This window comes from Rattus norvegicus, chromosome 20 (assembly GCF_021556685.1).
Source record: "Rattus norvegicus strain SHRSP/BbbUtx chromosome 20, alternate assembly SHRSP_T2T, whole genome shotgun sequence".
Classification (NCBI taxonomy): domain Eukaryota; kingdom Metazoa; phylum Chordata; class Mammalia; order Rodentia; family Muridae; genus Rattus; species Rattus norvegicus.
Window position 1 is genome coordinate 2,400,306 of NC_141553.1, and position 25,644 is coordinate 2,425,949.

General features: G+C 47.6%; 1 long non-coding RNA gene and 4 pseudogenes across 2 annotated transcripts in view; all 5 read right to left on the reverse strand.

The window, feature by feature from the left end:
* LOC147998434 (uncharacterized) overlaps positions 1 to 1,965 on the reverse strand; it is a 35,264-nt gene extending 33,299 nt beyond the window's left edge. For both annotated transcript variants that reach the window (XR_015645338.1, XR_015645339.1), the window contains exons 1-2: positions 1,892 to 1,965; positions 687 to 1,446 (exon numbers count right to left, since the gene is read on the reverse strand). This is a non-coding gene — a long non-coding RNA (uncharacterized LOC147998434). The remainder of the gene's footprint in view (positions 1 to 686; positions 1,447 to 1,891) is intronic.
* On the reverse strand, positions 8,515 to 8,782 carry 2619a1-ps1 (class I gene fragment 2619, pseudogene 1; annotated as a pseudogene).
* On the reverse strand, positions 15,350 to 15,580 carry Rcrg1-ps28 (Riken clone 5830469G19 related pseudogene 28; annotated as a pseudogene).
* On the reverse strand, positions 18,300 to 18,777 carry 2829a1a2 (class I gene fragment 2829; annotated as a pseudogene).
* On the reverse strand, positions 18,806 to 19,097 carry Rcrg1-ps27 (Riken clone 5830469G19 related pseudogene 27; annotated as a pseudogene).

The following is a 25,644-nucleotide window of genomic DNA, read 5'->3' on the forward strand; positions in this document are numbered from 1 at the left end:
TAAGGAATCAGACTGGAGGGGTTTCAGTCTCAGCCTCAGAGGGAAGGCAGAGTTGTAGTGATGGGAACAAGGTGGAATTGGCATAAAAACGACAGGAAAATCAAAGCCATGGTTAGAGATTTTGGACATGAACTATCAACGCTATGCATTCTCAATATTCCACAGAGCATACAAGATAAGATATGGGGGGAAATATCCCACACTAGACATAATTTCATGATAGTTGTTCTGAGGAAATGAATTTAGATTTTCACCTCTCACTTTGTTCAACATCAAAGTTGAAATCACTCAAGACCTTAGCTTAAAAATTGAAAAACTTCCCACAGAAAACCTAGGGGACACCATTTAGTAATGGAGTGGGGAAGGACTTGAGGTAGAACAGCAGTGCACAGGAGCTCATGAGGTCCTGTGTCAGCATGGTCATAAATTCTCCACACAGAAAAGGACAGGACCAGCAGAGGGAACAGAGGCCACAGCAGGAGAAACTCTGCACCAGCTGCACTGCACACAAGGGAATAAAGCCTCCACTTTACAAAGGACTGAAGAAATTAAAGACCAAGGAAGTAACATTTCCAAAGAGCAAAACAGGAGGAGTCAGCAGCAACACCACAGCTGAGGGCTTCTTGTTCCCCAGGACTGAGCCCCAGCCCAAGGGCAGAGATTGGAGAATCCCGGGTCCTCTTTACCTGTGCACAGCAGCTTCTCCTTCCAGTGCTCCCTGTAAGTGAGCATCCACCCCAGGAGCTAGCCCTCCAGGTAGGCCTTGTAAAGTTCTGCAGCACCAGCCTGCTCCCACTTGTGTCGGGTAATCAGTCCAGCCGTGTTCATCGCGGTCCATACTGTCAGGTTTTCCTTCAGGGCGATATAAGCTATTACAGTCATAGGCGAGCTGCCATTACCCTCATTGGAAGCTCTGGTCAAACCTCAAGTCACAGCCATTCAAGCTGTGGAGAGTGTGAGAGCCCTAGGGACTCCTCAGTTAGCCCAGACCTAGGAATCCCTTCACTTAAAGTGAAAGTGGGTCCCAGATCTTGGGTCCCCTTGTGTCCCTCAGGTTTGGGACAAACCTCAGACAGGGCACATCAGTCCTATTACTCCACTGCAAAGTGAAAGGGAGCGGCCACCGCCCTTGCTCTGGTTGTAGTACTGCAGGGCTGTCCACAAGTTCTCAGGGTAATTCTAGTCCTCAGCCTTGCCTCACTGCTTCTCTGGTTCCTCTGGTTGTAGTAGTGCAGGGCTGTCCTCAAATTCATCAGGTAAGTCTGGTCCACAGCCATTGCTCTCTGCTTCTCGGGATCCCAATACTCTGACCCTGGCCGGCCATCAACCACATCCCTGGCTCCATCCTGGGATTCTCCAGGTCGCTATCCAAGCGATTTAACCGTGTGCCATCCATGTACACCACAGTAATGAATCAGGGCTCCCAGAGACTGGACAGGAACTCTGCTGTAGAGAAATAGGGCAGCGAGTGTGAGCCTGGGGGCAGCGCACCGAGAGACCCCACCTCCAACTGGGACACCCCTGTGGGTGCCCAGCCTGGAGGGGAACAGGTCACAAGGCTTGTGTTGCAAGTGGGGAAGAGGCAGAGGGTCTGGGGTGTGGCATTGTGATTGCAGATTCCTGGTGAGGACCCAGAGGGCCACACAGAGGCCATTCCCCTCCCACCCCTCACTCACCTGCCTGGGTCTGCCTGGGGGGGGGCAGGGCATGGTGAGAACCCACCTCCACCTGGGATGCCCTGTGGGTGCCCAGCCTGGAGGGGAGCAGGTCACAAGGCTTGGGATGCAGATGGGGAAGAGGCAGAGGGTCTGGTGTGTGACACTGTGATCCCTGTTTCCTGGTGAGGACCCAGCCCGCCCCACAGAGGCCATTCCCCTCCCACCCCGCTCACCTGCCTGGGTCTGCCTTGGGGCCAGGGAGGCAGCCAGCAGCAGGAGCAGCTACCCTGGCCCCTCTCCCCCATCTGGGATCTGGGAAGCTGGAAACTAGTTGGAACCAGTGCCTTTAGAGAAGCTGGTTGGTTCCCCAGGCTGTTGTGACCTAATAAGGATGAAACCTGTGGGACAATCACCAGTATCCAGGCAGAAGGACATGAAACAGGTTACAATCTGAAGTGAAAGTGGGAACCTGCAGAGTCCCCAGCCCTGGGTTTGCCCAACCCCTCCCTGGTGAATAACACTTTACTTCGAATATTTAAAATTGAAATAAAAAGCTAAGAAGCCTGCCCTATAACTGCTTAGGGCAGATAGAAAGGCCTGATAGGATATTTCCTCATCTTTGAGCATTGTAGCTTCAGCCCACAGTTCTCTGGCTTCCCCAGGAAGATGGTTGGAGACCTGCACTTCTCAGGAATCTGCTGCACTGGAGCATAGCAGCCAAGCTCAGCCTCTGGAGACTCCAAGCTGACACTTCCCACAGTGTGTGACAGCAGGAGTGCTTGGTGACCCTGGCTCAGGACCTCTCCCAGGTCACAGTTTAGTTTTCATGTTCCTGTGTGTTCTCAAGGCTTCACTAGAGCTGGAGTCACATGACATATGGCTTCCTCATATGGCAGCTGGAAAGGACTCAGGTTCCTGCTGTCTGTATCCAGGAGCCCTCTGTCCCTATTTACCTAGGTCACTTTTGAAACTGCTCTGACAAAGCATCTGAATTTCCCAGAGCCAACCTTCATTGGGGGGGGCGGGGGGGAGAGAGAGAGACACAGAGAGAGAGAGAGAGAGAGAGAGAGAGAGAGAGAGAGAGAGAGAGAGACAGAGGGAGAGCGAGATTGAGAGAGAATGAGAGGATATTACAGAATGTGTGCAATATGCCCATTAGCTAATCCCAGAACATGACCATATCCCCAGCTCCTCTCTGTCAAGGAAAAGCAGTGAGCACCTAAGAGGATGGGATTAATCTTATGCCAGGAAAGGGCAGACCTGCAAATCTATGAATACTAACTCTAAATAAAACATTACTACAGCATGCTGTGAGTCAGACGGATTTTTAGAGATTTTTTTATTTATTTATTATGTATACAATGTTCCAACTGCATGTACACGAGTGCGCCAGGAGGGCACAAGATCTCATTATAGATGGTTGTGAGCCCACATGTGGTTGCTGGGAATTGAACTCATGACCTCTGGAAGAGCAGAAAGTGCTCTTAAGGTCTGAGCCTTCTCTCCAGCCTGAGATCTTCTTTTTGTAAAGCTTTAGTTCCATAAAGCAACTTTATACCTTCGATAGAAGGAAAGAAGATACAAGTTTCCCAGTTTGTCACTAAATAGACTTTACAATAATACATTTTCTTAAAAGTTCACCCTGTGTCTTAGTTATTGTACTCTTGCTGTGAAGAGACACTGGGACTATTGCAGCAGCAGCAACAACGACAACGACAATGACAATGACAACAACAACAGAAACCATTTTACTGGGGCTTGATGACAGTTTCAGAGGTTTAGTTCATTGTACTCGAGGTGGAAGCACTCAGGCAAGTAGAAGAGATCTGGCTCTGGCCTGGCAAGGCAACCAAGTGGAGAATGAGGGCGCTGGGCACCATGTTTCCCATCCTCAGGTTCGGGTGAGCCAAAAGCACTTGTATAAACTCCTAGACTTTGTAACTTGCAACCACAGAGACTTTTATGGCATTCTCTAGGCACCTGCTCTCAACAGGACGGTGAGGGCTTGGAAACCATCTGACAATGAAGAAGACAGCACCAAGTGAACCCACAGGTCTGTACTGCCCAACCCAAGCCCTGCCCTCAGACCTCAGACCTGTCTGCTCTTGGATCTGTCCACTAGTGTAATACCAACCATTCAGGAGGGATGAGTCTATTGCTTCAATAGCAGCATGATTGTCTAGTGATCTAGAAATGCATTCCCCAGGCTCAAGCATTTGAACACTTGGCCCCTAGTTGGTAGTACTGGGAGTCAGGACTTTTAGATTTCAGCCTTCCTTAAGAAGTAAGCCACTGTGGGCAAGCTTTGAGAGTTTATAGCCTTGAGCCACTTCCAGTCTGCTCTGTCCTTAGTGTTCATTGGTGACTGAAGATTTGAGTTCTCTACTTTGCACTCTGGATTCTGGAGGTTATGCCTCCCTCTTACCTCTAGAGCCATAAGAAAATCTTTCCTCCATTAGTCACTTTGGGTGAGAGAGGAAGAGGACAAGGAGGGAGTGTGGGAAGGAAGGGAGAAAGGAAAGAAGAGCAAAGGGAGGGGGAAGGAAGGGAAAGAGAGAACGGAATGGAGGGAGTAAGGAAAGAAGGAAGGAAGGAAGGAAGGAAGGAAGGAAGGGAGGAAGGAAGGAAAGAAGGAAGGAAGGGAGGGAGGAAGGGAGGGAGGGAGGGAGGAAGGAAGGAAGGAAGGAAGGAAGGAAGGAAGGAAGGAAGGAAGGAAGGACAGAAGGAAGGAAGAATTTTGTAACTGTGAGGACAAGCTGCATGCAATATCTGTCTACACATTGATCACCAGGGTCGATTGACTCTGCTGATCTGACTAGCTCTAAGGATGTCCCCTTCCTTCCTCACCTCTCCAGAATCGTGCATTTAACCCACGCTGCAGGCTCAGAGGAAAACTATGACTCTCCATGAATATAAGTAAGACAGTCGATGGTCCCCTGCTAGAACTTCCAAACAGGCTCTCAGGAAAGATTCTTGTGTCTACACTATGAGGTGAAGTCTGCCTATAATACACATTTCTGCTTAAATTGTTTTTGTAATGTCTAATTGTGTGTGCACTCAAGACTAGGTGACCATGAAAGCTAAAGATCCTGGATTCCAAGGAGCTGGAATTAGCCATGGTCCTGGGCTTCCAGCTCTGTATGCAAGAAAGAGAAGTGTGTTCTTAACCACTGAGCCATCCCTCCTCTTCTCTCCATGATTTTCTGACTTTCAGTCTCCCATTCCCAACCTCCTGACGTTTCCCCATTTCAACTTCTCTATTTCGTTTTTACTGAAATTTGCAAAAGGTGTTAACTGTATCTAAACGGATCTAGAAGATTCTCTTCTGTTTTTTGTTTTGTTTTGCTTCTCTTTCTCCTCCTGGACTCCAGAATAGAGTGTCCAGGTGGAATTGAGCTGTTCATCTGCCTCGGGCACTGCTTTGTTCTGCAGTGAGCAGAATGGAGGAGGTGCTCAGGACACGTGGGTCTGTGTCTGCTGGTCTTTTGTGCATTAGATATTTGTCAGTTAACACAGAGGGGAGGAATTTCCAGTCTGTAGAAGGAGCCTGTCTGCCCAGTGTCTGCTGATGTATGTGAGGGGACCAACAAGTGGCTGCTTCTTAAAATAATTATCAGAGATAAACCTGCATCTGGAGTGAAATCCCAAGAGCAGGGGCAAAAGAAATCTGAGGCACTTGTCTGGATTAATTAAACTTGATCCCCAATTGGTTCCTCCCTCAGGGCTGGTCCTCACAGCAAGCAGTCTCCAGGCTCCTTCCCTGAGCCTACCTCAGAGACCAGAATCAGAGTTAGTTGGTGGACAGGGCTCTGGCCTGTGGAATGCCAGCCTAGAGGACCTCAACAAAGCCCAAGACCCTTGTCCTGTGGTGGAAGTGAGTGCTTAAGGGTCCAGTCCAGCAGGCACCCAGGCAGCCTGCCTTGGTGAGGGATGTGAGTGGTTCTTTGAGCCTGAGAGGCCACCAACCCAGCAAAGTGGAGGATAAGAGAAAGCCAGATGAGAAACCCGGATGGCCTTATGAAAGAGAAACAGGTGCCTTCCAGAACTGTCAGTTTAAGTATCCAGAACAAACTAAGTGGACAAGGTAGAAACAGGCTCAAGGAAGAAGGAGGCTATGCACTGGGAACCTCTGAGAGCCCCAGCTAAGTCTCTCACACTATGCAAGTTAGCAAGAGTGGGGAGGTTGGCCTGAGCAGTGAGTCAGCCACTCCTGTCCAAAAATCTCCACTTTCCCTGGGGAAGAATCCAGAAGAGGCTCCTCTTGGCAATGTAGCCCTTCATCTTTAATCCCAGCACTTGGGATACCGACAAGCAGATCTCAGTGACTTCTGGCCTAGCTTGGTCTGCACAGCAAGTGCCAGGAAAGTGAGGACTACATAATAGAGAGACCCTGCCTCAAAAGAACTTTTTTATCCTGATACTGATGACTCTTCAATTCAAACATTATACTTTGTAAATCTCAAACGCATTAGGTATAAGTAATGAAATTTTAATCTTATAAAGGTTACTATATTATTGTAAGCTGTATTTAACACATAACATAATTTATCACCTTATAAGTGATCCAACGTTTTAATGTGCTCAGAGCTACATCTCTAGTCACACTAATTAAAAATGTGGTTGACTTACAGAGACAAAGTTGCAGAGAGACCAGTTACATCTCCCAGATGTGCTCTCTGTTTATGTTGTCAAAACTAAGCCTGAAGAAAGTAACAGAAAACAAACTTCAAGTGTGTTACACATAAAATAATGTTAAAAATTGGGTATATAAAATACTGATTATGCAGGCTGGAAAGTTGGCTCAATGGTTAAGAGCACTGACTACTCTTCACGAGGTCCTGAGTTCAATTCCCAGCATCCACATAGTGGATGACAACCATGTGTAGTGCCATCGTCTGGCATGACTGAAGAGAGAGACAGAGTACTCACATACATTATGTGAATAGGTAAGCAAATAAACAAATAAATTTCAAAAAACATCAACTTATGGCAGACACTGGGGGCACATACTTTTAATCTGAGCAATTGAGAGGCCGAGGCAGGTAGGTTTCTAAGTTTGAGGCCAACCTGTCTACAGAGCAAATTCCACAAGATCCAGAGCTACACAGAAAAACTCTGTCTCTAAAAACAGAACAAAAAGAAACAAGCAATCACACACACACACACGAATACATACACACGAACACATACACGTACACACTTACACACGCATGTACACACAAACAAACACACATACACACAAACACAAACAGACACACATACACATACACATACACACAAACACACACAAAAACACACAAACACACACACACAGAGAGACACACACACAAACTGGCTATGAGAAATTGAATGCTTGAGTAAACTGGGTTAGATTTGCAATACATTTGCATGGCAGGATGTCCCCGGCTCAATTGGTTCCCTTGGGTGGAGCACAGTCCCACCACAGTAAGGTGTGTGCTACCCTCATTAAGGTTACATGGGGAAATAACACCCACCAGAAGCCTGCTGCTTCTGCCTCTGACTCTAGAGATCTAACCAGAAAAACCCTCCTTATCTACAGGGAACATGAGTTACTCCTCCTGTCTCAGCTGTCAGGGATGGCGATGGATTCCCTTGTCCTGTGGAAGAAATCAGAGTCTGCACCCACATCCTAAATGTCTTCAACAACAGAGACGCAGGCATCAGTGATCTGCACTCAGTGCCTCCCAAACTGCCCTATGAGGATGCTGTGAACAGGGGAACCTTGTACAGAGCCGATCACCTGACTGGGTCTGGGACTTGCATGTTAGTTCAGTTGGCCACGCCATTGTCTGTGGCATTCAGTTCTTCCACTTAAAAGCTAATTCCAAGGTCCAGTACCTCAGCTGTCCTTGTTCCACATCAAAGCAAGCTTCCAGATGCTCTGACTTCAAACTCACAGCTTTGGAAAGATATTCAGTATGTAATCTTATAAAAAGTGACGCAGGGGGACTTTACTTCTCTCTTTCTCTAACTTAATGTATTTATAGATTATTTGGAAATTTCACATGATGCACCCCAATCGCATTCACTTCCCAGTCCTCCCAGTTGACGTCCCCCAACCTTTATGACCACCCAGAAAACAAAAAAGAAAACAATGCCTAATCTTACTGTGTTGCCCAAATATGCTGCACTGGAGCCGGGTGAAACTCCCAGTGGCCATCCCCCTTAAAGATGGTTCCTTCCTCACCCCACAGCTGACAGAAGACATCCAATGGGTAGAAATATATGTCAGTATTCTTGTCACGTTGTTTTTAAACTTTTTTTCAATGGCTTCCCGTCCACATTCTTTTTCCTTTTCTCTCTCTCTTTTTTTTTGAGGGGGTGATAAGGGAGAGGTTGTCACAGCAGCCTTCCATGTCTCTCATTCTCTGCTAAGAGCCTTGCAGTCATCCCTACCTTGGCCTTTATAGTCAGCAGCTGGCACATTGTACTTCCAGGCAGGTTCTGGCATTCACCACAAGGGGTCGCCCTCAGCAGCAGGTATTCAGGACTTCCATGAGACCCTGAGGGCACTGGTTGTAAGTCCACACTGATCTGCAGAAATCAACCTTGCCCTGAATCTGTAGATTTGCATGAGGGTGCCCCCCTGTTCCTCCCTTTGCTGGTTGCCGCCCTGGTTCCCTACACACAAATGCTCTGGTGAGTGCAGGGTCAGGAGAGAATCAGACTCTGCAGGGAGTGGCACCTGGGAAGCCTAGTCCCTGCAATGCCCACCAGACCCTCTGCCAGTCTCCAAAGGAATGGCAGGCCCTGCCTCCTGCTCCCCTCCTGGTCGCCAGGGAACCTCAACTGAGTCCTGGGAGGAGGTTGTGATCTCTCAGCTTAAGGTCCCAGGTTCACACTTGCTGTGGTGTTTCCTTGCAGCCATGTGCCTACCAGCCTGTAGGAAAATAGGTTACTGGAAGTTGGCTACTTGGATGAGGGGCAGCTGCACTGCTTCCACATCAACTAGGGAATCTGAAAGTGCAGCCCTGACAACACTCAGTCCTCCATCCTTCCAGGAGCAGGAGGGGCCAGAGGACTGGGAGCTGAAGCTGTGGAGAGCAGAGAATGAGGATTTGACTTCCAGTGAACCTGAAGACCCTGCTTGGCTACTACAACCAGTCCTTTATGAGTCAGGAGCACGCATTTTGGACTCCACACGGTTTCCAGCTCAACATGGACCAAAGCCTGTCAGTCCATCATTTGCTTTTGCTTTCTCCCCTGGACGCCCAGCCCTGTTCCTTTTCTTTCCTTCCAATTATGAGAGTTGACAGTTTAAAAGCTTCATTCCGTGGACCTGCCCTTCGCGAGGATTTCCAGAAATACTTCGGGCTCTGCAGACTCCTCTGCGGTCACCATGGGTCTCTCAGGTTCCACTGAGCTGCTTCACCGACTGCAGGCAGGAGATGGCTTCAGTGACAGCCATGTTTCAGGATCTGCTCCTGGATCTGGATCTGCAGCCATGGCTCCTCCCCCTGATCTAGCAGCTCATAGACAGAGGAGATGCTGCTCACAGATTGAGGAGATTTTGGGATGGACCGAGTTGAAGCACTGGATGTGGGCGCGGATGACAGCCCAAATACTCAGCTCACTGCCCTGTCTGGTCTTCCTCTATTTCTCTTTTAATTTGTCAAAGAGACGATGGTTCCTTTACAGACTTCTGTGTACTTCATCCTTATGTATGAGTCTGATGCAGACAAGTTGCTAGTAACAGTTTCCTTACCCCACTACAGCACTCTTGTACAGGATCTGACCAGTTGTACAACTGCATTTGATCTTCTAATGTTATGTTTAATTTCATATTGATTGTGTTAATCTTGATGTAAATTTTTCTTATTAACTTGTCTCTAATGTTTTCCACGTGGATCTACAGTTCTTACTCCCTGACTTATTTTCCTTATCTTTACCATCTCTTAGGTTCTCTAGTGGCCCCCTGGATGGGCCCCCTTCTGAGGTACAGGAACTTATTCCTCTTCTGCATACTCAGTCTTGTCTTCTTGAAGAGTTACAGTGTTCCTCAGCCCCTGTCTGGTGATCTCTGCAAGGGAGCCATATACATAAGATAATGAAAACTACACAGAGGGCCATCAAGAGAGGCACTGCTATTGAACCTGAGGACCTGGGTTTGATCCCAGGGATCCACAGGAAGGAAGAAGTGGGCTTCATGAAATTCCTTATGAGGCTGTCACAAGCACTTGGTGAAATGTACACACGCACCCCCAGTATAAACTAGTGTTTTTATACACAAACACATAAACAACAACAATACAGCACTAGCAAGCAAGCAGACAAAAACCAGCAGGTTTTACTCCAAATGTGCTTTTATGACTATTATGGGATTAAAGTGGTATGACCACATCCCTATCAGCCCACACCTACCAACCCACCTCACCCCATCCACTGTACTCACAGTACTCAGTAGTGTGGGCACAGAAAGGAATCTGGCTGTAGCTGAGTGAAAAGGGCAAAGGAGTCCTCAGAAGGATGGCTTGTGGCAAGATGCTATCCCCAGGAATGAGCCCACAGCCTCTTCACCCTAGGACAACCTGACAACAGTCTGCCCTGTTAGCCATACCCTCCCTGGCATTCAGTTACCTTAACTGTTGGTTGACAATTGGTGAGGAGGACTTGGACTGAGTACACAAAGATCTGCATGCCCAAAGGGACTTCCCCAACTATACCCTACATGTGTTTCCTCCCCACAATAAGCAGTTTTCTTCAATTGGTAATTCTGTCTGTTTGTCCACTGGAGATTTCTCTGCTGCTCTTGGGTTACCCTTGAGATTATTCCTCATCAGTTCTTCTCACTGGCAGAGAAAATATACCTGATAAAGACTTTTTTAGATTCTGTCAATATTAGGTGAGCCTTAAACTCCAGAGTCAATATCCTGATTCTAAAACTGTGATGACCTTTTTTTGCTTTGTAAATTTCGTAAAAGCTTTGTGAGGATGGACACACAGCACAGTGGCAGCAGGACAGGGGTTTCTGTAGTGAATGGATGTGACACTCATGCTGATTTAAGTCACCTCCTACCTATCTGGAACCAGAACAGAAAAAAGGATAAAAAGAGCGGTTACAGGATCCACTCTCCTCTATGTGCATCAACAGAGCCTCTCTCCAATGTATCTGTTAAGCACCTGCACAGCCCAGGACAAGACTCCCATCAGAGACTGGGTTTTTGTCAAGAAGAGAAACTGTGTGTCCTTTTGGGGGGCTCAGACAACACAACCCACCTCCAGCTTTTGGTCCACCTACTATGTTCTGACAGTAATGACCACAGAGAGAGTGTCCCTGGCTAGGAGGTGGGACCACACCCTGCCCACCCATCACCCATCAACCCCACCCATCTATTCTAACAGGCAAGAGTAGTGTGGGGCATGGAAGTCAGTCTGGTGAGGGGAACTGAGAAATGCCTTGATTCTCTGCTTAAACTCCAGCACTCCACACGTGTTTCTCATGATGTCCCTGTTTAACTGCAATGCAGGTAGCTCTTGGTGCTGGGATCCCAGGCACCTGGGAAGCACAAAGCTTCAGGAGCTCAGCTGCTTTGGAGGATTTCCAGGTTACTGGGAGCAGCTCTGGGAACTTGGTAAATACAGGGGAGTAAGGGGATCACCAGGAAAGATACAGGATGAAAAACCAGGACACTGAATTGTATCCTTATGAGAGGAAGGCAGGAGGAAAAAGTATAGAAAGGACAAAGTGGAAGATTCAGACTAGGAAGGGAACAAAAGGTTTGGGGATGACGCACCCACCCTTCTACTGGTCACTCTGCTCCCGTTCACTCTGTCCCCACACTGTACCCCCTCCACTCTGCCCCACTCAACCTGTTCCCCTCCTCTCTCATTCCCTCCACTCTGCCCCACTCAACCTGTTCCCCTCCACTCTCATTCCCTCCACTCTGCCCCCTCCACTCTGCCCCACTCAACCTGTTCCCCTCCACTCTCATTACCTCCACTCTGCCCCCTCCACTCTGCCCCCTCCACTCTGCTCCCTCCACCCTGCCCCCTCACTCTGCCCCACTCAACCTGTTCCCCTCCTCTCTCATTCCCTCCACTCTGCCCCCTCCACTCTGCGCCACTCAATCTGTTCCCCTCCACTCTGCCCCCTCCACTCTCATTCCCTCCACTCTGACCCCTCCACTCTGCCCCCTCCACTCTGCCCCCTCCACTCTGCCCCCTCCTCTCTCATTCCCTCCACTCTGCTTCCTCCACTCTGGCCCCTCCACTCTGCTGCACACCACTCTGTGTCCTACTCTTTGCCCTCCAGTCCTTCTCTTTGCTTCCCTTCTGTTATTTCTTATTGTCCAACACGCCCCACAACTCACACAAAATCAGAACTGCCAGCACATTCAGATGTTTTCAGAATTTATTCTTTATTTTATGGACATGGAGTATAGGAAAAGGACCATGTCTCTGATAAAAATGAGGGTTCCCTTTTGGGCATCTTGGCAGACATGTTTAATCCTGGCACTCAGGATGCACAGGCGGGTGGCTCTGAATTTGAGGCCAGCCTGATCCACCCAGGGAGTTCCAGGACAGCCAATGAGAAAAACCCTGTTTTGAGACCAAACCCTATCCCCTACCCCCACTGCTTGATCACCCCTGACAGACGTTTGCATTCACTCAGCAGCCATGTACAGCCTCTCATGGTTTTGTCCAGATCTCCTGGGGGAATCTGTGGGGAATATTTAGGCTCTGTTCTCATCAGCAGGGTATGCTGTGCCCTTGGCTTGGACCCTCTTCTTGCAGCCTCAGTGGTTCCAACTCATGGGATGATCCTGGGTTCTATTTCTTCCCTGAAAAATCAGGAAGAAATTTCATATTGTAAACCATGAACATTTCTTGTTTCTACCACAATGATCCCAATTATCCTACTGTGTTTTCTGGTCATTGAAGGATTTTTCTACAAAGCCGTGCATAGGAAAAAAAATAAAGATAGGAGATGGATGAAGGTGTTGCCTATAACCATGACAGCGTGAACAGGCTCACCAAGAAAGCAGGAGGAGGTGACAGAGAAGCTGACAGTGAAACATGTTCAGTCAGGGACAAGGAGTCCAGCCACATGGAAAGGCATAAATTGACCTTCAGAAAATCCAGCAGGATTGAAGAAATTATTTATTCAGGTCAACGTTATATGTAGACTGTTCTGGTCAGAATTGATCTTGCACATGACAGTATCCAGAGTACCTAGGGACGTAGCCTGACTGCACACCTGAAGGAATTATCTAGAGTGAGTTACGCAGGCTGGAGAGATGGCTCAGAGGATCACAGCACTGTCTGCTCTTGCAGAGGTACTCACTTCAATTCCCAGCACTGACATCATGGCTCACGACCATGAGTAATGCGATCCTAGGCCATCCTCTGGTGCACCGAAACACAGTACACTCATACACATAAAATAAATATACTCTTATGTGGATTGCTCTCTACATGCTGCTGACGGTGGGCAAAAGATGAGGCTACAACCTGAGATTGGGCAGTGGGAAAGGAAGGCGGGCTGATAGTTTTAGAAATGGGACAGAGAGACAGAGAAGACACAGGGATGAGAGAAGATGGGGAAGAACGATCCACTTGACTTGAAGTAGCCACAGGTGACTATGAATATCACAGAAGAATAGAATAATACAGCACATTTGCCCCATCCAGGAGTGCAGCTGGTGTTTCTGTCAAATGAGTTTTGTGATCTTTGAGTGATCATTTTAGGTTGAGTAATTACTGATGTAAATCTGACTGGTAAATTGCAAGCCTCCAGAGTTTTGAATTTACTGGGTTCTGGGGATTCTGGACAGCAGCCACAGGGGGCACATGGCTGGAAACATAAAAGACATTCAGAGGCAGGAAAATGGAAGGGAGAAAAACCATGGTTTACAAAATCAATGAGGAGGGAGACTGCAGACTGGACTGTAGCCAGCACTAGTTCAGATTTTTATCTTAAAATTTTTATTGGATATTTCATGTATTCACATTTCAAATGTTAACCCATATCCTGCCCCTCTCATTCTCCTCCCTCTCCCCCTGATTCTATGAGATGCTCCCAGTCCCACGCACCCACTCCCACATCAACATCCTGGGGTTTTTCTTCACAGGAACCAGGACTTCTCCTCCTAATGATGACAGACAGTGCCATCCTTTGCTACAGAAGAGTCTTGGGCCATGAGACCCTCCATATCTACTTGTAGGTTGGTGGTTTAGTCCCTGGGAGCTCTGGAGGGATCTGTTTGGTTGATATTGTTGTTCCTCCTATGCGGATACAAATCCCTTCAGCTCCTTCAATCCTTTCTCTAACTCTTCCATTGGGTTCCCTATGCTCAGTGACATGGTTAGCTGCGAGCATCCTCATCTGTATCAATAAGGCTCTGGCAGAACCTCTCAGGAGAAATCTACTTCAGGCTCCTGTCAGCCAGCACTTTTTGGCATCAGCAATACTGACTGGTTTATGTGGCTGCTTAAGGGAGGGATGCCCAGGAGCGGCAGATCTGGGTGATTTTCCTTCAATCCCTGCTCCACTCTTTGTCCCTCTATTTCCTCCCATGAGTATTTTGTTCTCCTTCTGAGCAGCACTGAAGCATCCACATTTCAGTCTTCCTTCTTCTTAGATGACCTTAATTTTTAATCCAATTCTTAGTATCTGTGTACCTGGGACAAGCTACTGAACAAAGTGCCCGCTGCTCTTGGGCCCCTTCATCCCACAGTGAACTCCAGGGTCACAGCACCACATCCCTAGTGCCTAGCAAACAGAAGCTTCTGATAACCACTGCCAACCAAATGCCACCAAGGACATCCTCCAGCTTGCTGGCTGTGAGAATTAAGTGAATAGTTTAAAAACACCTGTAGGACCATGGCATCTACTGCTATCTACTCCAGCCTCCCAGGGAAGGACAATACTGCTTCTCAAGCAGAGCCTGCTAATTTATGAAAAAAAAAAACACTAAGAATGTACCATTAATTTCTATCCAAGCTTAGTGGGGTCACGCCTGCCCTCCTAGCAGTTAGGAAGCTGCATGAAGAACACCACAAATCCCAGCCAGCATTTCAGTTCCAGGATAGAGAAAGAGACCCAGACCCCAAAACTACTGTTGTGTGAACTTCCTAGCTTCAAGTCTTATATTGAACTTTCTTGTAATTCTATACCCTTTATCACAAAGGGTATATTGTTTAACTTTCCGTATTCCCAACATTTTTTGGTAGGAGGAGCACTAGAATTAAACTGAGTTCTTCTTTCCAGGAGGCAGTGCTCTACCACTGAGCTGTATTCCCAGACCTGCTTACTATTGTGAGATTAAGGTGTCATAAAGTTTCACACACTGCCTTTGACATCTCCATCCATCGACGTCTTACAGCAAAGTAGCTGAGGTCACAGACCTGCGAACCAGACTCTGCTTCCTTCCTCATTTCCACTGACTTTCTATGAGTGCGTCATTAGATATAAAGTCTGTACCAAGTACACTCCATCTTGAACCCCACTTCAGCCTACTCACACACCTATGGTTTTAACACTTGGAAGACTAAGGCAGGAGAATCAGAGTTCAAAGCCAGCCTGTTCCAAAGAGAATGAGACCAAGCCTGAACTACAAGAACCTATCTGGAATTTCTAAAAGTATACAATTAAAGAAATGCAACAGAAGAATTAATTCGACAACTCCCTTATAAAAAGTTCATTAACAATTCCTCCTATTATGAGATCTGAAACTAAAAATGTCAGGATCAGAAAACAAAGCTCTGATACTGTGAGTTCTTCTGTAGTCTTAGTCTCCTCTGGCCAACTAACAAGGGTGAGCTTCTCCCATGTCCTGTCTGAAACTGCTCAGTAACACAGAGCTGGGAAAGAAGTGAATACCACAGACCAATCCAGTACTAGTGACTGCAAACTGAAGCATTCACTGACTGCCTATGGCGATGCTACATTAGTCACTTTATTCTTTCAGACAAACGCAAGGACAGAAGAAAACTGTGGCACTTCTTTTTCGATGTTTAAGACCATTTCTTAGGTGCTTTCACTGCAGAGCTGGGGATTGAGCAATGATAGCAGGGAGGGGAAGGACAGAGGAAGTGCCTCTCTCCACAGCCAGGTGGGCAGCACTCCACCCCAGCCCACACTTGGACCCAACATCCTGCCTCACCCAGAGGCACCTCAGGGCAAGCAGTGGTTCTGATGCAGGAGTCCTGGTGGCTATTGAGTCCCCTTCCTTCCACTGCCCAGCTGCCCCATCTAAGATCACTGCAAATTGGTTCTGCCTTGCCCCATAAGTGATGGCTGCTGCTTATACAGCAGCTTCCAGAGGAACAACACTTACCAATTTGGAAGATCACAATTGCTGCTCTGTGCCTGTTTTTGAATTATTACATGCAACACGGACACATAAAATTAATCTTAAAAAACGAAAATATATGTTTGAAAATGAAAAGAAGAATGGCCTGGGCAGCCTCTCTTAGTCTTGTAAGGTATCTTTTGTAAGACTTACAGTGACAAAATGATGAAAAATCATCTTGAAGTCATCTTTTCCACCCTACATACCCTTCACACACTGTCCTCAGCTCGTCCCTCTTCCTTTCTTTTGTCTCCCTTAGATGTTGAAGTAAAGCTAAGAGGGCTACCTACCCAGAACAAACAGAGAGCTGCAGATCCCCACGCTCCTGTCACAACCAAAATGACTGCAGTCTCCCAAGGTCTACGACTGGAAAAAGACCAAAGAAGTCTCAGCCTGAAGGGAGAAATATCCTAAGGGCAGAAAAAAAAATCAAGAGTTAGGAAAGCATCCCTTGCTTCATAGAGAAGGAAGTTCTTAAAGACAAGGCAGAGTCCAGGGAAGGAAGGAAGGAGCAGGCGTCTGCTTTGTCAGAGGGAGAGTTGAGGCCACAATGATCACTCAGTATCATATCCATTGCCTGGACCTCCCCACCAGGACTTTCATACAGCTCTTTACAATTGAAAACTAAAGACCAGGTTTGTAAAATAGACAGGAGGTATGAGGGACCCTGCAGACTGACATTAGAGAATCACCCATGTTACTAAGGGTGCCCATGGTGTCTTCTGTATAGGAAGTGAGGGTCCTGCAAGGAGGCTCAGGGTTCCAGGACAAGAAAAGGCAAGGGTATGAGAGCTGAGCCCTGCTAGTCAAGGGAGATTGCAGAAAAGAAATGCTGACCTCCACTAGGAAAACTTCACTTGACAACTGTGCTGCATGGGACTTTGACCTGTCTCCACCCAAAACTGACTTTTATGGGCTGAACTTTCCCACCTCATATAGACCCCAGGTCTGCTTACCAAGAAGAAGAGGTTCTGGTTCATGGTGAACACTAGATCCTTCCAACCTGCTCTAGAACAGATTACAGGACCCTGGTTTTCTTGCAGATCACTTCCTTTACATTGGATGAAGTGCAGTGTTCAGCCTATAATATGGTTTGCTGACTAATGTTACCCCTGACAAGTGGTGATATTGGCCACATTATTAGGAAATGGAGGCGGGAGAGACCAGTCACACAGTCTTTCTCTTTTTGAACCTCCTCTCCACAGAACAATTGGACTTCCTCATATTTTGTCATTACACTAAGAGAGAAATTGCTCGAATCTCAGGGTCTTCTTACATTTTTTCCGTTGCCCACTGAGCCCAGTTGGATCTGAGTTGACCAAGCAGCCACCATTCTCTACGGAAGGCAAATCTTGGAGGGTAAGAACAACCCTGACCTACAGTCATGGGAACCCATTTCACTCTAGATCATCTTAGAATTCCCTCAACCACCAGAATCATTTTTAGTGTGATTAACTAATTAAATTTAATCTCATAAGAGTGTGTCCACGGGGGGGCTGGAAAGATGGCTCAGGGTTTAAGAGCACTGACTGCTCTTCCAGAGGTCCTGAGTTCAATTCCCAGCAACCACATGGTGGCTCACAACCATGTGTAATAAGATCTGATGCCCTCTTCTGGTGTGTCTGAAGACAGCTACAGTGTACTCATATAAAATAAATAAATAAATTTTAAAAAAAGAATATGTTCTAGATAAACCTAGAACGTGGTCTCTGGTACTTGAAGGAGAACTCCTGTTCTAAAGAAAAACACCTCTGGAGCTTGGAGGACAATTCAGTAAAGCAGTGGGGACAGCACTTTCCACCACCACTGACCACCCTAGTTCTATCCCTCAGAACCACACAGTGGAAGGAAAGAACCAGGTTCTGCACTGGATAGAGAGATCCTAAGAAAATAACCAGTATTGCTGGGTGCACTGGTTGAGAAGTCTGCACAGAGCTGCCCTAATCAAAGGTGTCTTGAATCTGTGATCTGCCTGATGGACCCCTGAAGGCTTCTCCTGCTGCTGAGGGCAGCCCTGGCCTGGAACCTGACCAGAGAGGTCAATGTGGTATCTGGCCTGAAGAGGGGAGAGTCTGAGGGGGTGTGCTGAGGATGGGGTGGGGTGTGCTGGGGCTGTGGTGTAGGGGTGGGAGAGTAGCACCAGGGTAGGTGCTTCCCCATGTTGCCCATGAGCCCCAGACCCTCTGATGGAGTCCTGAGCTCTGCACCTATCCCCACTCCCAGAATGCACTCCTGCCTGTGGGTTCTGGAGGAGGTTGGAGTTGCACCTTGCATTGCTCTCAGGCTCTCACTTATTTTGGTATTTTGTCACTACCCTATCACCAGTGACACATAGTTCCTGTGCCCACTGTGTCCACAGTGATGACTGTGATGCAGGAAGTCTGAGGATGGAGCCTTTCGCGCTGCTGGTGGAGCACAAGGGTCCAGAGTTTTGGGAGCAAGAGACACAGAGTGGAAAAGGTGAAGAGCAGAACTTAGGAGTGAACCTGAGGGCCCTGCTGAGTTACTACAACCAGAGCCAGGGCCAGGATCCCTCTGCTTCACTAGGTAAGGGACTGAGGGGCCTCATGACCCATGTCTGAGGTTCTTCCCCACCTTTAGGGACCTGGGGGGACTCGGGGCCTGGGACCCTCTTTCACATTCAGTTGAGAGGATTTCTAGGGAAAGATGGCTGGGCAGGCATGTCCTCAGGCTCCTGGGGGCTCCCACACAGTGGAAATCTGACTGTGACTTGGGGCCCAAAAGGAGTCTCCTACCCGGGTACCTGCAGTGTGCATACAATGGCCCCACTTACAGCACCCTAACTATTCATTCCTACCATCAGATCTGATTCTAAGAATGTCAGGATCCAAAAACAAATCCTTGGTAATGTGAGTTCTTCTGTAGTCTTAGTTTCCTCTTGTGCACTAACTAGGCTGAGCTCTCCTGTCCTGTCTGAAACTGCTCAGTTACACAGAGCAGGGAAAGGACTACTGATCCAGTAATAGCGACACAAAACTGAAGCATTTTCTGAATGCCTAAGGTGATGGTAGAGTACTCACTTTATACTTCGAGACAAACCCAAGGACAGAAGTAAACTGTGGCACTTCTTTATTGATATTCATGACACTTTCTTAGGTGCTTTCTCTGTGGAGCTTGGGACTGGGCATTGGTAGCATGCAGAGGCAGGAGCTAGGATAACCCATTTTCCACAGTCACCTTAGTGGTGGCCATGACTCCACCCCAGCCTGGGGACTGAGCTGGAACAACAGCTGCCCCACCCACCCACCCCGTGGGGGTGGGGGGCAGCAGAGCAAACGGGGCAGCAGAGCAGGCCAGGAGGCAGGGTGGGGCAGGTGATGCCTCATTTCCAAGACTCTGGCTAGCTGCTTCTTTGGGGACCAGGGTCCAGCTGGCTGCTGCTGCCACACTGCTGCTGAGTCCCTATGCCCTTGCTGCTGCTCCTGACACTGCTACAGGCATTGCAAGCTGACAGCTCCTTGCCCCTTGAAAGGTCACTGCTGCTGCTGCTGCTGCTGCTACATCAGCCCGGACAGTCAACACTTACAACCTGGCAGATGGTAAATCTGCTGCGCTCCTGTTTGTTAATTATTATGTGCAACACGTATAAATAAAATAAATCTTAAAAAAACAAAATATATATTTGAAAATAACAAGAACAATAACAAGAGGCCTGGGTGCCCTCTCTTTCTCTTGTAAGGACTCATTTCTAAGGCAGTGACAAAATGCCTGAGAATTCAACTTGAGCTCAACTTTTCCACACCACAGACCCTTCACCACCATTACACACTGTCTTCCGCAAGCCTCTCCATTCTTTATCTCCCTTAGATGTAGAAGACAAGCTAAGAGGGCTACCTATCCAGCACAGCCAGAGGGCTGCAGTTCCCAACACTCCTGTGCCAACCACAATGGCTGCAGTCTCCCGAAGCCTAGGACTGGAAGAGGACTAAAGAAGTCTCAGCCTGCAGGGAGAAATATCCAAAGGGCAGAAAGAAAAATCAAAACTTAGGAAAGCATCCCTTGCTTCACAGAGAAGGCAGATTTTTTTTAAAGGAAAAGAAATATAATACCACCACAGTTTCTTTGGAGACTTATGACATAAGGATCCAAGTATAGCATTACATCACCTAGAACATGCTTTGTGCCCTGGACTTCCTACACTCCTCCATCCTCAATCTCCGAACCCCTGGAATTGCAGGCACAAACCACTGTTCCTAAATCAATTAATTCTTTTCCCACTTTGGTTTTGTGAGACAGGATTTCTTTGTCATACAGAGCCCTGGGTGTCCTGGAACTCACAGAGGTCTACTTGCCTTTGGCTCCTGAATGCTGGATTATGATGATGTACCGTCATGCCTGGCTCATATTAATTCTTTTTTCCCCAGCTTTATTAAATTGGGTATTTCTTATTTACATTTCAAAGGATATTCATTTTTCTGGTTTCCATGTCATCCCGTAACCCCTCGACCTCCCTTCTACATGGGTGTTCCCCTCCACATCCTCCCCCCATTACTGCCCCCTCCAACAATCCTGATCACTGGGGGTTCAGTCTTAGCAGGACCCAGGGCTTCCCCTTCCACTGGTGCTCTTACTAGGATATTCATTACTACCTATGAGGTCAGAGTCCAGGGTCAGTCCATGTATAGTCTTTGGGTAGTGGCTTAGTCCCTGGAAGCTCTGGTTGGTTGGCATTGTTGTTCATATGGGGTCTCAAGCCCCTTCAAGCTCTTTCAGTCCTTTCTCTGAATCCTTCAATGGGGGTCCTGTTCTCAGTTCAGTGGTTTGCTGCTGGCATTCGCCTATGTATTTGCCGTATTCTGGCTGTGTCCCTCAGGAGAGATGCACATCTGCTTCCTCTCAGCCTGCACTTCCTTGCCTCATCCATCTTATACAGTTTGGTGGCTGTATTTGTTTGGGCCACATGTGGGGCAGGATCTGAATGGCTGTTCCTTCAGCCTCTGTTCTACACTTTGCTTCCCTATTCCCTCCCAAGGGTATTCTTGTTCCCCTTTTAAAGAAGGAGTGAAGCATTTGAATTTTGGTCATCCTTCTTCAGTTTCATGTGTTCTGTACATCTAGGGTAATTCGAGCATTTGGGGTAATATCCACTTATCAATGAGTGCACACCATGTGTGTTATTCTGTGATTGGGTTACCTCACTCAGGATGATATTTTCCAGTTCCATCCATTGAGAAGGCAGTTCTTAAAGCCAAGGCAGAGTACAGGGAACGGAGGAAGGAAGGAAGGAAGGAAGGAAGGAAGGAAGGAAGGAAGGAAGGAAGGAAGAGGCAGGTGTCTGCTTTACCAGAGGGACAGTGGAGTCTACCATGATCACTCAGTATCACATCCATTGCATAGACCTCCCCACAAGGACTTTCACAGAGCACTTTGCAATTGAAAACTACAGACTTCATTTTCAAAATAGACAGGAGGTATGAGGTACCCTGCATGATTGGCCTTAGAGGACCACCCATGTTACTCAGGGTGCCCATGATGTCTTCTGTATAGGAAGTGAGCGTACTGCATGAGGCTCAACTCTCCAGGACAAGAAAAGGCAAGTGTATGAGAGCTGAGTCCTGCTAGTCAATGGAGATTTCAGAAAAGAAATGCTGACCTCCACTAGGAAAAAGTCATTGAGAACTTGGCTGCATGGGACTTTGACCTGATTCCTCCCCAAACTGTGCTTTCCTGGTTTTCCCACCTGATATTGACCCCAGATCTGCTTGCCAAGAAGAAGAAGCTCTGGTCATCGTGAACATTAGATCTTTTAACTTGCTCTAGAAAAGCTCTAGAAAATAGGTCCCAGGAATCCCTGCAGATCATTTGCCTTGTGCTGCACCAACTTCTGTCTATGACTGACTGTTTAGTGACTGACATGACTCCAGCAAGCTTGCTTTGTCAATCTCATTAGAATATGTGAGATGGAGTAGGCCAATAACAATGACTGCTGAAAAATTAGCATACAAATATTCAAGAGCTCATTGGTTGGTCACCAGGTTTCCCACTAAGCTTTTTAACCTCCCCTGCTTCTTCCTTTAACTTTATGGTTTGTTATTCTAAGATAGAAAGTGCTGAAGGCTCTGGAGCTTCTGCAAATGTTCCCTTGGTCAGTGAGTTGAGCTAGGGGTGGGATGGCTGGTGCTGAGTTGGGCAGGCATGCCACCATTCTGCAGGGCTGGACAATTTGGGTGGGCAAGAATGACTCTCACCTCCAATCATGAGAACTCATGTAACCCGAGATCACGTTACAATTGCTTCAACCACCAGTCATTTTTAGTGTGATTGACTAACTAAACCTTACATTAAAAGAAAGTGTCCTTGCTAAACATAGATCTTGCTCTCAGGTGGTTGAAGTAAAACTCCTACAGCTCTAGAGGAAAACATATATGGAGCTGGAAGACAAGTTTAGTGGCTTAGTTTAGAAAGCACTTGTCACCAATGCTATCCCAGAGATCAAACCAGGTGAATAAGAGAACCAGGTTTGGCAATTTCCCTCTGAAATCCACATCTGTGCTGCAGTCAGATGATGGCTGGGAACACATGCAAAAAGACAGACAGACAGACACGCACATACACTCACATACACACACGCATACACAAAAACATGTATGTACATGGGCACATGCTCATACAGTAATGTAATTAACTTTAAAATCCAGAGTTTGGGGTCTTATGATAGGAAGGGAAAGAAGAAGAGGAAGGAGGAAGGAGATGAAGAAATAAGATTTTCCTGTAGGTCTCCTCTCAATTCCAGATTAGGAAAGGTGTGGGGAGAAGGGGACATGCCAGTGCTCTCTCCAGCATCACAGGGTCTGGACAAGTCTGATGTTGAGGTCTGGGATGGAGTAGACATAGCAAGCTCTTTCCCATCTCCCTAGTCTCATGCCCCATCCCCACCCTCGGTGAAGTCCTTCTGCACTGGCACTGATGACAAGTTGGGTATAATGACCCGCATTCGATAGGGAGATTCTGACAAAGCAGCCAGCTTGTCTACGGGCATGAGTTATAAATTCTGCACAGATCCCCAGGAATCAAACCTGCCCTACATATCGAGATCTGCTTACCTGGTGGCTTCCCTGGTCCCTATCCAGTATAGCACCTGTGAGTACAAGCAGGGAGGGGGAGGAAAATGGTCTCTGTAGAGCAGAGGGGGAGTGGCCACTGGGGAAGCCACGCCCCTACGTTTCTGACCACACCACCTGACACTTTTCTACCTGTGTCCCCAGTCATGTGCAGTATTCCCCTTCAGACCCTTGCATTCCCTGGGAGTCCCTGGAGGAGGTCTGGGCCTCACCCCTACACTCCACAGGATCACACTCACTGTGGTATGTCCTCACTGCCCTGTCCTGGAGGAGCCCTGGTCCTTGGAAGGCTAGGGGGACAACAACCATTTGGTGAGCTTCCACAGGGACAAGAGATTACAAACCTAGGGCTTCCTGGATATGGCAGGAGGAGCCTGAGTACTGGGAGCTGGAGATAAAGAGGGCCAAGTGTGCAGAGCAGATTTTCCTACTGGACCAGAAGACCCTGCCTGGCTCCTGAGACCAGCCCTTTGTAGTCAGCAGCTCAGCTGCAGGCAAGTTTAGTTTCTGGCTCAGCGTGGACCAGAGCATCTCAGTCCTTAGTTGCTTCTTTCCACCCTTGACACCTAGCTCTGTTCCTCCATCTCTCCTTCCAATTTTGTGAGTTCACTGTGCAAAGGCGTCTTTCCCTGGACATTCCCTTCTCTAGTGTTTCCAGAGACACTCGGTCTCTGCAGACTCCTCTCCAGCCCTCACCTCAAGGGAGCCTCCATGACTATCCTGGGCTACAGCACTGCAGGCTGCAGGGGGGAGGCAGCTTCAGTCACAGCCATGCTTCAGGATCTGCTCCTGGATCTGGTTCTGCAGCCATGGCTCCTCCCCCTGACCTGGCAGCTCATAGATGGACGAGATGTTGGGGTGGACTGACTCTACCTGCTGGATCTGAAACTGGATGACAGCAGAATTGGTCAGCCTGCACGCGGCAGTGGGTCTTCTTCTATTTCTCTTTTAATTTATCAGAAAGATGGTGGCTTCATTTACAAAGCTTTCAGCTGCTTGTTCCTTCTGCATTTTCATTTGTGTTAACCTTGATGTTTCTTATTGACTGTCTCTTAATGATTCCCAGGCATTTGTACAGTATTTGGCATCTGTTAGGTTCTCTTGTGGCCCCATGGATGGATGCTCTTTTGAGGTACAGGAACTTCTCCTTCTGCACATTAAGTGTTGTCACCTACGAAGGTTGACAGTGTTTCTCGGCCCCCGACTGGTGATCTCTGAAGGGAAGTCATACACATAAAATTGTAAAAACAATACAGAGGGCCATCAAGAGAGGCTCTGTGCCACACCTGAGGACATGGGTGTGATCCCAGGGATCCACAGGAAGGAAGAAGCCAGTCTCTTGAAATGTCTTCTGAGGCTGTCACAAGCGCTTGGTGGAATGCATGCACACACCCTCACTCCCCACCATCATAAAATAATTTCACACACAACACACAAACACACAAAAAACAACAAAAACAACAAAGCAAACCAGAAAAAAAACCCACCGGGTTTTGTTCCAAATATCTCTTTATGACACTTATGGGATAAAGAGTGGTGTGACCACATCCCCATCAGCCCTCACCTGCCCACCTACCCCTTCCTATATGCTAATGGTCAGGAGTAGTGTAGGCACAGAAAGGAGTCTGGCTATAGCAGAGTGAAAAGGGAGGAGTCCTCAGAAGGATGGCTTGTGGCAAGACACTATCCCCAGGAATGAACCCACAGCCTCTCCACCCCAGGCCAACCTGACAAGAGTCTGACCTTTTAGCTGTACCCTCCCTGCCCTTCAGTTCCCTTGATTGTTGATTGACTATTGGTGAGGAGGACTTGGGACTGAGGACAGAAAGATCTGCAGACCCAGAGAGACTTTCTCCTGTTTCTCCTACTTGTGGTTCATGAGCCACAATAAATGGCTTTCTTCAACTGCGAATTCTATGCGATGTTGGAGTTTTCTCTGCAGCTGGCACTTGCTCTTGAGATTTTTCCTGACTTATTTGCCTGACTGGCAGAGAAAATAAACCAGTCAAGACTTTTTTGGACTGTGTCAATATTAGGGGAGGATTAAACTCTACATTCAATATCTTGATGCTAAAACTGTGGGGTTACTTTTATTTTTGCAAATTCATTAAAGGTTTTGCATGGGTGCACACACAGCAGAGTGGCAGCAGGACAGCGGTTTCTCTGGTGAGTGGATCTGACTTCTCAGCACTGATTAGGCTCACCTTCCACCTATCTGGAACCTGGACAGAAAGAAGGTTGAAAGAGAACTATCCCTATCCCTACTCCTCAATGAGGATCAACAGAACCTCTCTCTGATATGTTATTAAGGGCCTGCACTACCTGGGGTGTGAACACACAGCAGACACTGAGTTTGTCTCAACAGGAAAAAACATGCATCACTTGGAGGAGCTGAGGCACCTCCACCACCCTCCCGCACTGCCCTAATCTCCAGCTTTTGCAGGATTTGATTCCCTGCTGAAACACTCGCCCTCCACAAGGGTTTCTTCCTGGGTCCCTGTTTCACTGTAAAGCACCTAGCCCTTTCTGCTAAGTAAAGTATCCTGTCCTTATCTCTGCAGTAATTTACCAGCTCAGACTCTGAGTGAA